Genomic DNA, 12,522 nt, shown 5'->3' with positions numbered 1-12,522 from the left:
CTCTGATGGCAGCTGGCTTACTGTGGGAGCTGTTGCAAAAGAACTCTACTAATGGTTCAAGCAGATGGACAGAGGGAAGAAAGTTGAATGTTAGAATGTGTGAGAGGCTAAAGGTCAAGGTGAATGAGCCTGGCGATTTCCTGAAGTCTGTGGGTGTTTTTGTGTTGTAGCCTAAATTGAGGATTGTTTTTAATTTGATGCATTTTTCTAAACTTTAAGTAGGTTCATTAAACCAAAAAAGAAAAAAAATGTCTCTACTCTTCATTTAGTTCTCAATTAAATTTGAGTTTTAGCTTTTAAAATAATACAGTATTTACTTGTCAAGTATAGGCATTTATAATACATTTTAAGCTCAATATGGTTTTAAGCTCAATGTAGATAAACTCAATATGGTTTATTTAACAAATATTTTCTTTTTTATCAAAACATGATCCCTTGATTTTTTTAACATATTAAAAAGTATATGTACTATGTATTTTTGCCATTTTTTAAAACTTAAAAATAAATTGTCTTTTGTTTCTTGTGGGGCAAGGGAATTACAAAACAGTTTAAATATGTTGTACGAATATAACTGCACCATTTGGTTTTTTTCTTGAAAATCTTACTTTTCAGATGCTTGTTGAGCTTTAAGCTTTAAAAATCCAATGCCATTTTCTATTCCTTCTGATTTTGTAACTCTTATATCTTTCATTTTTAATCAAGTTTTATTGAAGCCAAGACATTAACTAACTTCTAGTTTGGCAATCAAGCCCTTTAAAAGAGGTCATAAATTTGAAAGCAAGATTGGTTTTGTTCCAGAAAAGAGATTTGAAAGCTAAAATATATGTACCATTTATAAAAAGAAACAAAGTAATGCTTTGTTGCAAGGGTACACTCCATATTTTTCTAGTTCAGAAAATGAAGCAGGTCTCAGGAAGCAGTGGGAAAATTACCCCTCCAGCTGCCCAGGTATCCAGCGGTTCTTCCCACAGGGACTGCCACTAGCAATGACACTGCTTTCAGGTCAACTACTAATTTATTTAACAAATGGAATTTACATGGTATCAAACCCCAAATTTAACATTGTTTAAAATAGTCACACACACCTAGATGTATAGTTTATCCCTTTGTTTTCCAAACCTGTTCAGATTGAAATTCTTTAGAAATTCATAAAACGATAACCAGTATTGGCTATTGAAAAACAACAACAAAGAAACTAACCTCACATCATAGCAGCTATTTCTTTGCAGGTTTCATGTATATTTGGAGGTACTCTTCATGTTTCCATTTCAAGAATTACTCATTACAATACACTATACTATAATAATGAGCAACAAGTAGAGATTGTAGTCGCTGAAAACCAAATACATTCCAAATGTGGAGCATCAGCTTTTTCGTAAGTGATTTCTTTTCTTTTCTCTTTTTATGAGATTTTGTTATATTCTGGTTGCTGGTGTGGTGTTCAGAAGTTATAAATTATTGTTAAAGTGGTTTTTAGATATGAGAGGGCCCCCAAAGAAACTAGAGCACTGACCAGTAACACCTGTGTAAGGAAAGAATACTAAATATCTACTTCCTCCGCATCAGTGTCTTAGTTAAAGGCATTGACTAGAATTTCATTTTTAAAAAATTGTCTTGTATGAGCAACATACATGGGAAATATGTTTGTTCCCCGGGGTTAATGAATTCTCCCAGAGCTTTAACCTACTAAACCACATTTCTGAACAAAAAGGCACAGGAAACTTGAAGAAAGAGCTACAACATTAAAGGAAGAAATATGTCAGTAAATATCATGTGATCATATAGAGCTGACTTAATGATTAACAATATGTTTTAAGCCAGAGCCCAGTGGCTCAGGCCTAATCTTAGCTACTCAGGAGATTAAGATCTGAGAATCAAAGTTTGAAGCTGGACTGCGTAAACAAATCCAAAAAGACTCTTATTTTCAATTAATCAGCAGAAAGTCGGAGGTGGAGGTGTCACTCAAGTGGTCAAGCACCAGCTTTGAGTGAAAAGCTTAGCAAGAGCACAAAACTCTGAGCCCAGGCCCCAATACCTTCATCAAAATAAAAGTTGTAATGTATAATGCAAAATCCTTGTGGTGCATTTTACAACCATTTTAAGGATTAGCTTTTAACATGTAAAGGAAAAAGCCCAGAAAATTTCCCTTTCAGAGTGATGTGAGCTGGTGAGGAAAGAACTTGTGAGGAAAAGAGACAGCAGGTTTGGCACAACACAGGCATTGCCTTCCCCACCTACCCCCAGATCTTCCACTGACTGCTATTGTTTGCTAAACTCTGAGTCTTTATTTCTGTATTTATAAAATGGGGTCAACATCTATCACGCTGAACTGTTTGTAGTTTGAAGCATGATAATTTATGTAAAGCAGCCATCTCGGTTAGGCGAATATTTATTTTCTTTCCTTTCAAAACACTTGAAGAACATTTATTCGATGCTATACAACATGTTTTGCATGTATCTGTGTTGTTTATCAAAAGCCAATGAAAACTCTTAGGGTAAGTTCTCCAGTTGATGCTGTTCTGCACTGAGGAAACAGAAGCACAGAACAGAGTCTGTTTCATTACAAAGCCTGTATCATTAACCTTAGACTATGGGAAGAGATGCTATAGGAGCTCGTTGACTAATACTGGTATGTGAGACAAAGGAATAAGAGATCTTAGAATTGTTTTAAATTAATAAGTTTTTTATTGTGAAAATACCTTACAGAGGGGTTACAATTACATGAGCAAGGGAATGAGTACATTTCTTATCAAGCATTGTTGCCTCTCCTTTGTCTCCCTTACCATCCCTCATCCCTCCCTTCTCCCCGATTCCACCCCCCCAAAATTGTAAAGTTCATTTTTTGACATAACGTCTTGTACATCTCATTGTTGCAATGGGTCCACCTGTATCTCTATTTAAACAATTTGTTTTTTCCTTTCTCCTCCCCAAATTATACCAACATCAAATACATTAAAAACAGGGGTTAAACCATGGGGGAGGGACACACAAAGCAACAAAGAAATCATCTTATAAATATGTTAGAAACAATAGCAAGAAAGAAAAACCATTTGAGTCCTTATCTTGGGGTTCATTTCACCTAATATCAACTGTTTCTGCTTGTCTCAGATATATACTAGTTATTGCAAATAAGGAAAACCATGGGACCTATGTTTCTTTGGGCCTGGCTTACTTCACTTAATATAATTTTTTTCCTAGTCTTTCCATTTCCTAACAAGCTACCAGCACAGCTATGTTTATTGCAGCATTAGTTACCATAGCTAAGATATGGAACCGACCCAGATGCCCCTCAGTAGATGAATAGATCAAGAAAATGTGGCATATATACACAATGGAATTCTATGCCTCCATCAGAAAGAATGACATTGCCCCATTTGTTAGGATATCTTAGAATTTTTAAATTCTCATAACTTGAAAATGACAATGAAAAAGTAAAAATAATTTTGAAGTCCCACCCAACGTATTACCCAGAAAATAAAAATAAAAATAAGTAGCGCTCAAAGGGACAAAATGTCTGTATGGCTATTGTCTGTTGGTACAGCTTCCATAATGATGTCATTATGACGTCTGCATGCTGGCAATTAGTAAGTATTTTTCTCTGTACATGGAGCATTACTGAGGCTATGGTATTAGAAAAAAGAGAACCTAAATGTCAGTGGCTTAATATAAAAAAATGGTAACAGAACATCTATTTACTACAAGACCTCCAATTGATCTTCCTGTCTAGTTATCTCAGTCTCAAAGCTGTATCACCTCAACTGCTGCCTGCTCTCTGATGGCTACAATAGTAATAAAGCTTGGAGGACCAAGCTCCTGGACCACAGAATCCTACCATTCTCTGTCAGAACTCAGGGTTCTACCTGCCCATGTGCAAGGGTAGAAAGGAGGACTGAACGTTGCATCACCGATGTGAACCACATGTACTCAAGACTGTTCATGAGCTTTTAATTTTCAGAATGTGGCTTTTATGGTCACTTAATTCCTATCACTAGTCATGTCACTTTCATTTTAGTCATTTCTTAATATTGCACATCAAAATATTTTAAATGATTTAAGTGGGAGGCATTCTCCAGTAAAGATTTTGGAAACTGAAGCCACTGATCTTTAACCAGCAAGAATCACATGTTTGTGCTTCTGTTTCAATCTATAGAAGGTGATCTATAAATCTATAAAAACAAAAAAGGAAATAAAACAGAAGGACTGCCCTTTCAATCTGTGCCAGTGTCTGGGTGGGACATGGCTTGTGTTAGAGGTTGTTTGCTTCTGCTGGGAACACTGAAGAGTGGAATGAGGGGTGTGAGTGTTATTAGATACAGGACTCACCTTCTGTAGTTTCTTCTACTCTATGACCAATATGTGCCCAAGAGTTGAACAATGGTGGTTGCCCATGGTAGCATAAACAAACAATAGCTCCAGTGGTATCATAAACAAATAATTGTAGAAATACAGTATCCAGAAAACAAAACTGTACCATGAATGCTATAAAAGATGAAGTACTTTCTGTAAACAAAACCCAGATGAAAATAAATGTGTTACTCTAGATTTTTTTTTTTTAGTGCATATGGTCTTTTGGCTTGAACTAAGGGCCTCATACTTGCTAGGCAATTGCTCTGCCACTTGAGATAACCTCCCTTTCCTATTTGCTTTACTTTTGATTTTTCAGATAGGGCCTTGGTGCTTTTTCCCAGGCTGGATTCAGACTTCAATCCTTCTACCTCTATCTCCTGAGTAGATAGGACCATAGATGTGTATTCCCATGCCTAGCTGTTGCTAAAAAATTAATTGATTGGCATTTCTTGGGAGATTATTTATTACTTCTTAATAAAGCTGAATTTATTTAAGTGTTGTAAATATGGAAGAATTATAGGCATGGCCTTGAAAATTTTCAGTAGTTGAAATCAATTATTGCCTCAGCTTTAGATTTTTGGTTTTTTAACAGATCAAGTGTTATGCATATTAAAAGTAAGAAACAATTCACATTAATGGTTATTTTAAAAATTGTCAGCCTTGCAAATTCATTGAGAATTCAATAGCTATGATCCCAAAACAACAAAATAAAATAACAAATAATTTTACAACCAACCAAACCACACTTAAGGCTTCTGCTTTCTTTTGTTTTGTTATGAATTTATTATCATCTAAGTCTGTACATAGTGTAATATTTATGTTTGTGACTTTGATTCTACAATGTCTTCTTCCTGACACTAATCTATGAGGTGTTAAAATATACGAAAAACACTTGCCTCATCAGACACATCTGGGAACTACAATTTCCTCATTCAATTGTCTGGGGTTGGGTTTTGCAAATGGGCATTTTAAAAACCTCCTCCTACTTATTTACATTCTATATACCTGCCTTAGAAATCATGATTATAGAGTTTTCCAAAGTGAGTGAGGATGAGAAATGTAAGTACTCATGGGAAACTTTATGGCAACTGCTTCATAAATAGATGACTTCAAGACTCTGACAGTTTAGCAGGTGATGCTCTATCTAGGGCTTCAGACTCTTAGCTGCTCTGCAGGTTGCTGGGATTAAGAATTAGCCAAGCATTAACTGTTTGCATTTTGACTTATCCATTAGCTATATAACCTTTAATTCTAACCTCTGCCTGTAGTTGCCTTGTCCTATCAAGTAACTAACTTGTCTGTTGAGTATTTGAAAAAAAATCAAAGGGGGGAGAACATTCCTTTTAAATCCTTGAACATGTAGGTGCTAAATATATTTCACTTAGATTAACTGCCAAGGCCCACTAAAGCCCACAAGCCCAATCCCATTATCTCTGAGCTCATGCATTATGCCCTGTGCTTACTTGACATTGCTTTTTTTGCTCTGCCTAAACCTCCCCTTACTCCACGCACCCTAGCCCCTGCTACTGTACCGGTTTCCAGATTCTGCTTGAAGTAGGTCCTATACTTAACACTTCTTGGTCTGAAGCCAATCTGTTTTCAGTGAAGCTATTTCCTTCTGGATTTCCATTGAACCTTTTTCTTTTTCTCTATCACCCTTTCCTGCATGTTATATCACCTGCTATGTGCTATATTTTGCATATTTACTTATCACATTGCTCATTTATTATGTATTCTACTACTAGAAAATGTGGTAGATTCAGGAGGATAGGAAGTTTTTGTTTGTTTTTTGATTACTTCCTAATTTTAACAGCAATAGCAGTGGCTGCCAGACAGTACATTTTCAGTAAATGCTTATTAAATAAATGATTATGAACTATGGCAGGTCAACTTTAGTCTGTACCTGGGTAGTACAGTATCTTTGTTTAAGTCATAAAAATCCAGTGTGAGGCCTTAATCTAGTTTTGCTTTCAGATTGTCCTATTTTAGGAACTTCAGTATTATTTCGAGTGGACAAAAGGGCCACCTTGTTTTTATGACACTAGCCTCCCAAGGGACCTTTAGAAATGGAATGATCCAGGGTTATTCTAAATATCTCTTCCTTTTATGTTTCCACTTGCAATCTCTTCTTGATGCAAAACTGGTAAGCAGTTTGCATTTAGAGAATGAGAAACTGGCAAAAGGTTGAAAATTCCATTTCAGAGATATCCAGAAACATCTGTCTGTGGATGACCAATAGTATCTGATTGATGATCTCTTTTATATTTTGTTATTATTATCTTTAAGTACTTATTCAAGGAGTTGCCAATAAACAAAGCAGTTTATGAATATAATTTATCTTGATCATTGTAGTTTTCCCTAAGGTTCAGTCTAATGAACTTTAGTAGACTTTTTTTTACTTCCTTGGATCTCTTTTTTTAATTTAAATTTTATTGAAAAGATAATGTGCAGGGGGGTTACAGTTACATAAGTAAGGTAATGAGTACACATCTTTTTGAAGTGCTACCCCTCCCTCATTTTCTCCTACTGCTTTCCCCCTTGCCAACTACCCTCCTCTCCAAGTTGTAAAGTTCATTTCCAATATAGTGTCTAGTGAGTATAACTGTTGCATTGATTTTCCCTTTGTCCCACCATTTCTGTGTTTCCCTTTCCCTTCCCAAATCAGGGAAACTTATATACAAGACCAAAAGCACAGAAATAAAAAACAGAGACTACAGGGAATAAACCAAAGGAAAAAGAAAGAAAAAAAGAAATAACTGTAAGGTTTGGAAAGTGGTTCAGTGGTCGAGTGCTTGCCTTGCATGCATGAGGCCCTGGGTTGGATTCCTCAGCACCACATAAGCAAAAAAAGCCGGAAGTGACACTGTGGCTCAAGTGGTAGAGCCCAGGCCCAGAAGTTCAGGCCCCATGACCGACAAAAAAAAAAGAAAAGAAAAGAAAAGAAAGAAATAACTGCAAATAATACAATAAAAAACCTCTGGTTTCATTTCTTGGAGTTCATTTTGATAAGCATCATTTTATATGATCATATGCACATAGCTATTCAGCCACTGTGATCCTCTGCTAAGACTATCCTAGACATCTCCTTCTTTGCAGATGACATGATTCTGTATATAAAGAACCCCATAGACTCCACTCCCAAGTTACTCAAGCTGATCCAAAATTTGGCAAGGTAGCAGGTATCCAATTAACCCACAAAAATCAGTAGCTTTTCTTTAGGTCAACAATAAGAAGAGCAAGGCTGAAATCAGAAAAGCAACCTCTTTTGTAATAAACTAAAAAATACCTAGGAATTAACTTAACCAAGGAGGTGAAAGAATCTCTATGATGAAAACTTTAAAAACATAGAAAAGGAAATTAAAGCAGACATAAGGAAGTGGGAAAACCTTAAATATACTTAGATTGAGAGAATAAACATCATGAAAATGGCAATACTGCCTAAAGCTATCTACAAATTCAATGCAATACACATCTGTATCCCAACAACATTCTTTAATGAAATAAAAGCAGTCCAAAAATTCATATGGAATAATAGAAGACCCTGAGTAGCAAAAACAATCCTTAGCAAGAAGAACAGTGCTGGAGGAATAATGATACCAAACTTCAAACTCTATTATGAAGCTGTAGTCTTAAAAACAACTTGGTACTGGCACATGAACAGGCCTGAGGATCTATGGAATAGAACTGAAGACCCAGATGTGATCCCACAGACCTATAGATACCTAATCTTTGATAAGAGGAACAAAATTATGAGATGGAAGAAAGCCAGCCTCTTCAACAAATGGTGCTGGCAGAATTGGCTATACACATGTAGAAAACCAAAGTTAGACACTTATATATCACCCTGCATCAGAATCTACTCCAAATGGATCAAAGACCTTGAGGTAATAGCAGATACTATTATAGGAAGGGATAGGGGATAAGCTAGAGCTCTTTGGTACAGGCCAAAACTTCCTAAATAAAGATCCAGAAACAAATAAAAAAAAAAAGGCTGTATAAATAGGATAGCATTAAACAGCAGAGCTTCTGCATGGCAAAGGAGGTAGCTAGCTAGATAAATAGAAAGCCCACAGATTGAGAGAAAATCTTCACTAACTACACAACAGACAAGGACCTTATATCGAAATTATACATAGTCATAGCTATGGTAAATAATGCTGCAATAAACATAGCTGTGCTGGTAGCTTAAATATGGTCTTGTTTGTGATCATTTGGGCAAATGCCCAAAAGTGGGATTGCTGGGTCATAAGGGAGCTCTATGTGGAGTCTTTTGAGGAACCTCCATACTACTTTCCAAAGTGGTTGAACAAGTTTACACTCCTACCAACAATGCAATAGGGTTCCCTTCTGTCCACATTCCCTCCAGCATCTGTTGTTATTAGAGTTCTTGATTGTAGCTGTTCTAACTGGAGTGAGGTGGAATCTCAATGCTGTTTTGATTTGCATTTCTTTTATGGCTAGAGAGGTTGAGCATTTCTTCATATGTCTATTGGCCATTCTTATGTCCTCTTCAGAGAAGTTTTTCTTTAAGTCTTTAGCCCACTTATTTATTGGGCAGTTGTTTCTTTGAGGATTTGTTGTTGGGGGATTTAATTTTTTGAGTTCCAACTATATTTTAGATATGAGACCCTTGTCTATTATATAGCTAGTGAAGATCTTCTCCCAATCTATGATCTGTCTATTGATCTTGCTAGCAATGTCCTTTGCAATTTCATGCAATCCCATTTGTCCAACCTTTCTTTGATTTGTTGTGATTCTGGGTCTCTATTAAGAAATTTTCAGCCTGTACCAAGGAGACCTAGGGTTTCTCTTATTCCTTCCTGTAATGTTTTCAGGGTGTCTGCTTTGACTCCAAGGTCTTTGATCCATTTGGAGTTGACTCTGGTGTAGGGTGATATATAAGGATCTAGCTTTAGTTTTCTACAAGTGATTAACCAATTTTTCCAGGACCATTTACTGAAGAGGCTGTCTTTCTTCCATTCTATTTTTTAGCTCCCTTATCGAAGATTAGGTGACTATATATCTGTGGGTTCATTTCTGGGTTTTCAATTCTATTCCATTGGTCCTGATGTGTGTTCTTGTGCCAGTACCTAGCTGTTTTGATTACTATGACTTTGTAGTAGAGTTTGAAATTTAGTATTGATATTCCTCCAGCACTGTTGTTTCTTTTAGGGATCATTTTTGCTATTTGGGGTCTTTTATTGTTCCTTATGAACTTTTAGATTGCCTTTTCTATTTCCTTGAAGAATGAGGTTGGAATATTGATAGGTTTTGCATTGAAATTGTAGATTGCTTTGGGAAGTATTGTCATTTTCATGATGTTGATCCTTCCAATCCAGATGCCCCTCAGCAGATGAGTGGATCAAGAAAATATATATATTTATATGCAATGGAATTCTCTGCCTCCATCAGAAAGAATGACATGGCCCCATTTGTTAGGAAATGGAAAGACTTGGAAAAAATGGTATTAAATGAAGTAAGCCAGGCCTAAAGAAACATAGGTCCCATGATTTCCCTTAATTGCAATAACTAGTATATGTCTGGGACAAACCGAAAAGCAGATGTTAAGCCACATGAACCCCAAGATAAGGACACAAGGGGATTTTTCTTCCTTGCTATTGTTTCTAACTTATTTATAAGATACCATGTGATTTTTTTTGTTGCTTTGTAAGTCCCTCCCCCACTGTATAACCCCTGTTTTCACTGTATTTGATATTGGTATAATTTGGGGAGGGGAAGGGAAGAACAATTTGTTTAAATAGGGATACAGATTGACCATTGCAACAATGAGATGTACAAGACACTATGTTGAAAAACAAACTTTACAATTTAGGTGGAGGTGGATGTAGCTGAGGAGGTGGGAGGGAAGGGATGGTAGGGGAAAAACAAAGGAGGAGGCAACAATGCTGGATAAGAAATGTACTCATTACCTTTCTCATGTACCTATAACCCCTCTGTACAGTATTTTCACAATAAAAACTTAATTAAAAAAAGAAAATGTGCATAAAGTTAAAAAAATTAACCCCCCCCCCCAAATCCTCAAAGAAACAACCACTGCATTAGTAAGTGGCCTAAAGAATTAAAAAGAGACTTCTCTGGAGAGAAAATAAGAACAGCCAAGGACACATGAGGAAATGTTCAAAACATCTGGCCATAAAATAAATGTAAATTAAAACTACATTGGGATTCACCTCATCCCAGTTAGAATAACTATTATCAAGAAAACAAATAATGGTAGGTACTGGTGGGAGTTTGTCCAAATGGCAAGCTACTACACTGTTCGAGGGAATGTAAGCTGGCTCAACCATGCAGGAAAAGCAGTATGGAGGTTCCTCAAAAGACTAAACATACAACTTCCCTATGATCTAGCAATACCACTCCTGGTCATTTACCCAAATGACCCCAAACAAGGTCACACTAAAGCTACCAGCACAACTATGTTCATTGCAGCATTATTTATCATAGCAAGATATGGTACCAACCTAGATGACTCTCAGTAGGTAAATAGATCAAGAGAATGTGGTATATATCAACAATGGAATTCTGTGCTTCCATTAGAAAGAATGACATGGCCCCATTCGGAAATGGAAATGGAAAAGACTTGGAAAAACTATATTAAGCAAATAAGACAGACTAAAGAAACATAGGCTCCATGGTTTCCCTCATTTGTAACAATTAGTATATGTCTAGGATAGCCATAGCAGAGGATCACAGTATCTCAATAGGTATGTTCATACGACCATATAAAATGATGCTAATCAAAATGAACTCCAAGATATAGAACATGAGGATTTTTTTGTTGTTGATGTTGTTGTTTTTAATATACCATATTAAGTTCTTTCTTTATTCCCCTTTTTTCCTTTGGTTTATCCCCTGTAGTCACTGTGTTTGATTCTGATGCCCTGTGTCTTGTACATACAACTATCTGATTTGGGTTAGGGAAGGGGAATAATAAAATGGAGAAACAAAGGACAAATGGTGAACAAATGCAACAGTAATACCCACAAGAAGCTAGATTGGAAATGAACTGTATAACTTGGGGTGAGGATGGAGGGAAGGGAGAGTTGGGGGAAAGGAAAACTGGTAGAAAAATGAGGGTGAGGGTAAAATGTTTGACAAGAAATGTACTCATTACCTTACTTATATTTAACTGTAACCCCTTTGTACATCACCTTTACAACAAAATAACATTAAATTTTAAAAATAGAATATCCTAGACATATTCTAGTTATTACAAATGAGGCTTCCTTGGATTTTAAATTGAGATAATTCATGCCTACTCTCATGCTTCTCTGTGTTTCAAAGGCTCAAGTCTTCCTTGTCTTTATTATTCTAAGAGGAAGGCCTCCTTCCTCCCCTCCTTTGCTGAAAGGGATAATCAGACAGAACTGCACCAGTCTCTTCTCCCTCCAGCTCCACACTCGTACCACTGAAGTGTATATAAATGACCTAGATGTAGTTAAATAATGTTGTGAAATATAGTTTATGACAGAAATGTCAGTTTTGTGAAAAATGTGGATTGTTCCAGATGCTTCTGGTCTTGGCAGCCCAATCCAATCGCTGTCTCAACAGCTGCAAGCCCTTTGTGAGATCCCATGCCTCCTCCCACATGTAATCTCTTATCAGTCAGAGCCCAATTGGTACCTGCTGCAGCTACTAAACTTTGGGCAAATAAAATAGCAGGGGTGAGTCATGAACAGCCTAGTAAAAATACCTGTCCTTGGTCTCTAAACTATATTATAATTGCATTCTTATATGCCTTGAGAAAAGGGAGTCAATGATTTGGAAGATAATTTGTTTTAAATTGGGGAACCCAAGGACATTGCTGAAAGAAAAGATCTCATTTATTAAAGTGCTGCTGCTGCAGATTGTGTCATGCAAAATCAGATCACATATATCTCACTTGATCCTCACGTACTTGTGAGCATTGGAAACGATTTTGTATTTTAGATTAGGAAACAAAGATTCAGAGAGGTCAACTAAGTCATTCAAATACACATATCCAATGAACAGAAGACTAGGTTTGTTTATAGGCATGGTTGCCTCTCAAATGTGCTCTTACTGACATAAAGTCTGAGAGACATGACATGAACAGATCTTTCATGTCCAAATAAATGCTGAAAATATTCACTGATGGAAATATTCATGATGAAATTTGTTTATTCACAAGTCTGA

This window comes from Dipodomys spectabilis, unplaced genomic scaffold (genome assembly GCF_019054845.1).
Source record: "Dipodomys spectabilis isolate Male_0828 unplaced genomic scaffold, ASM1905484v1 ptg000457l, whole genome shotgun sequence".
Taxonomy (NCBI): Eukaryota; Metazoa; Chordata; class Mammalia; order Rodentia; family Heteromyidae; genus Dipodomys; species Dipodomys spectabilis.
The sequence above is the reverse complement of the archived record's forward strand: the minus strand, read 5'-3'. Positions refer to the sequence as shown.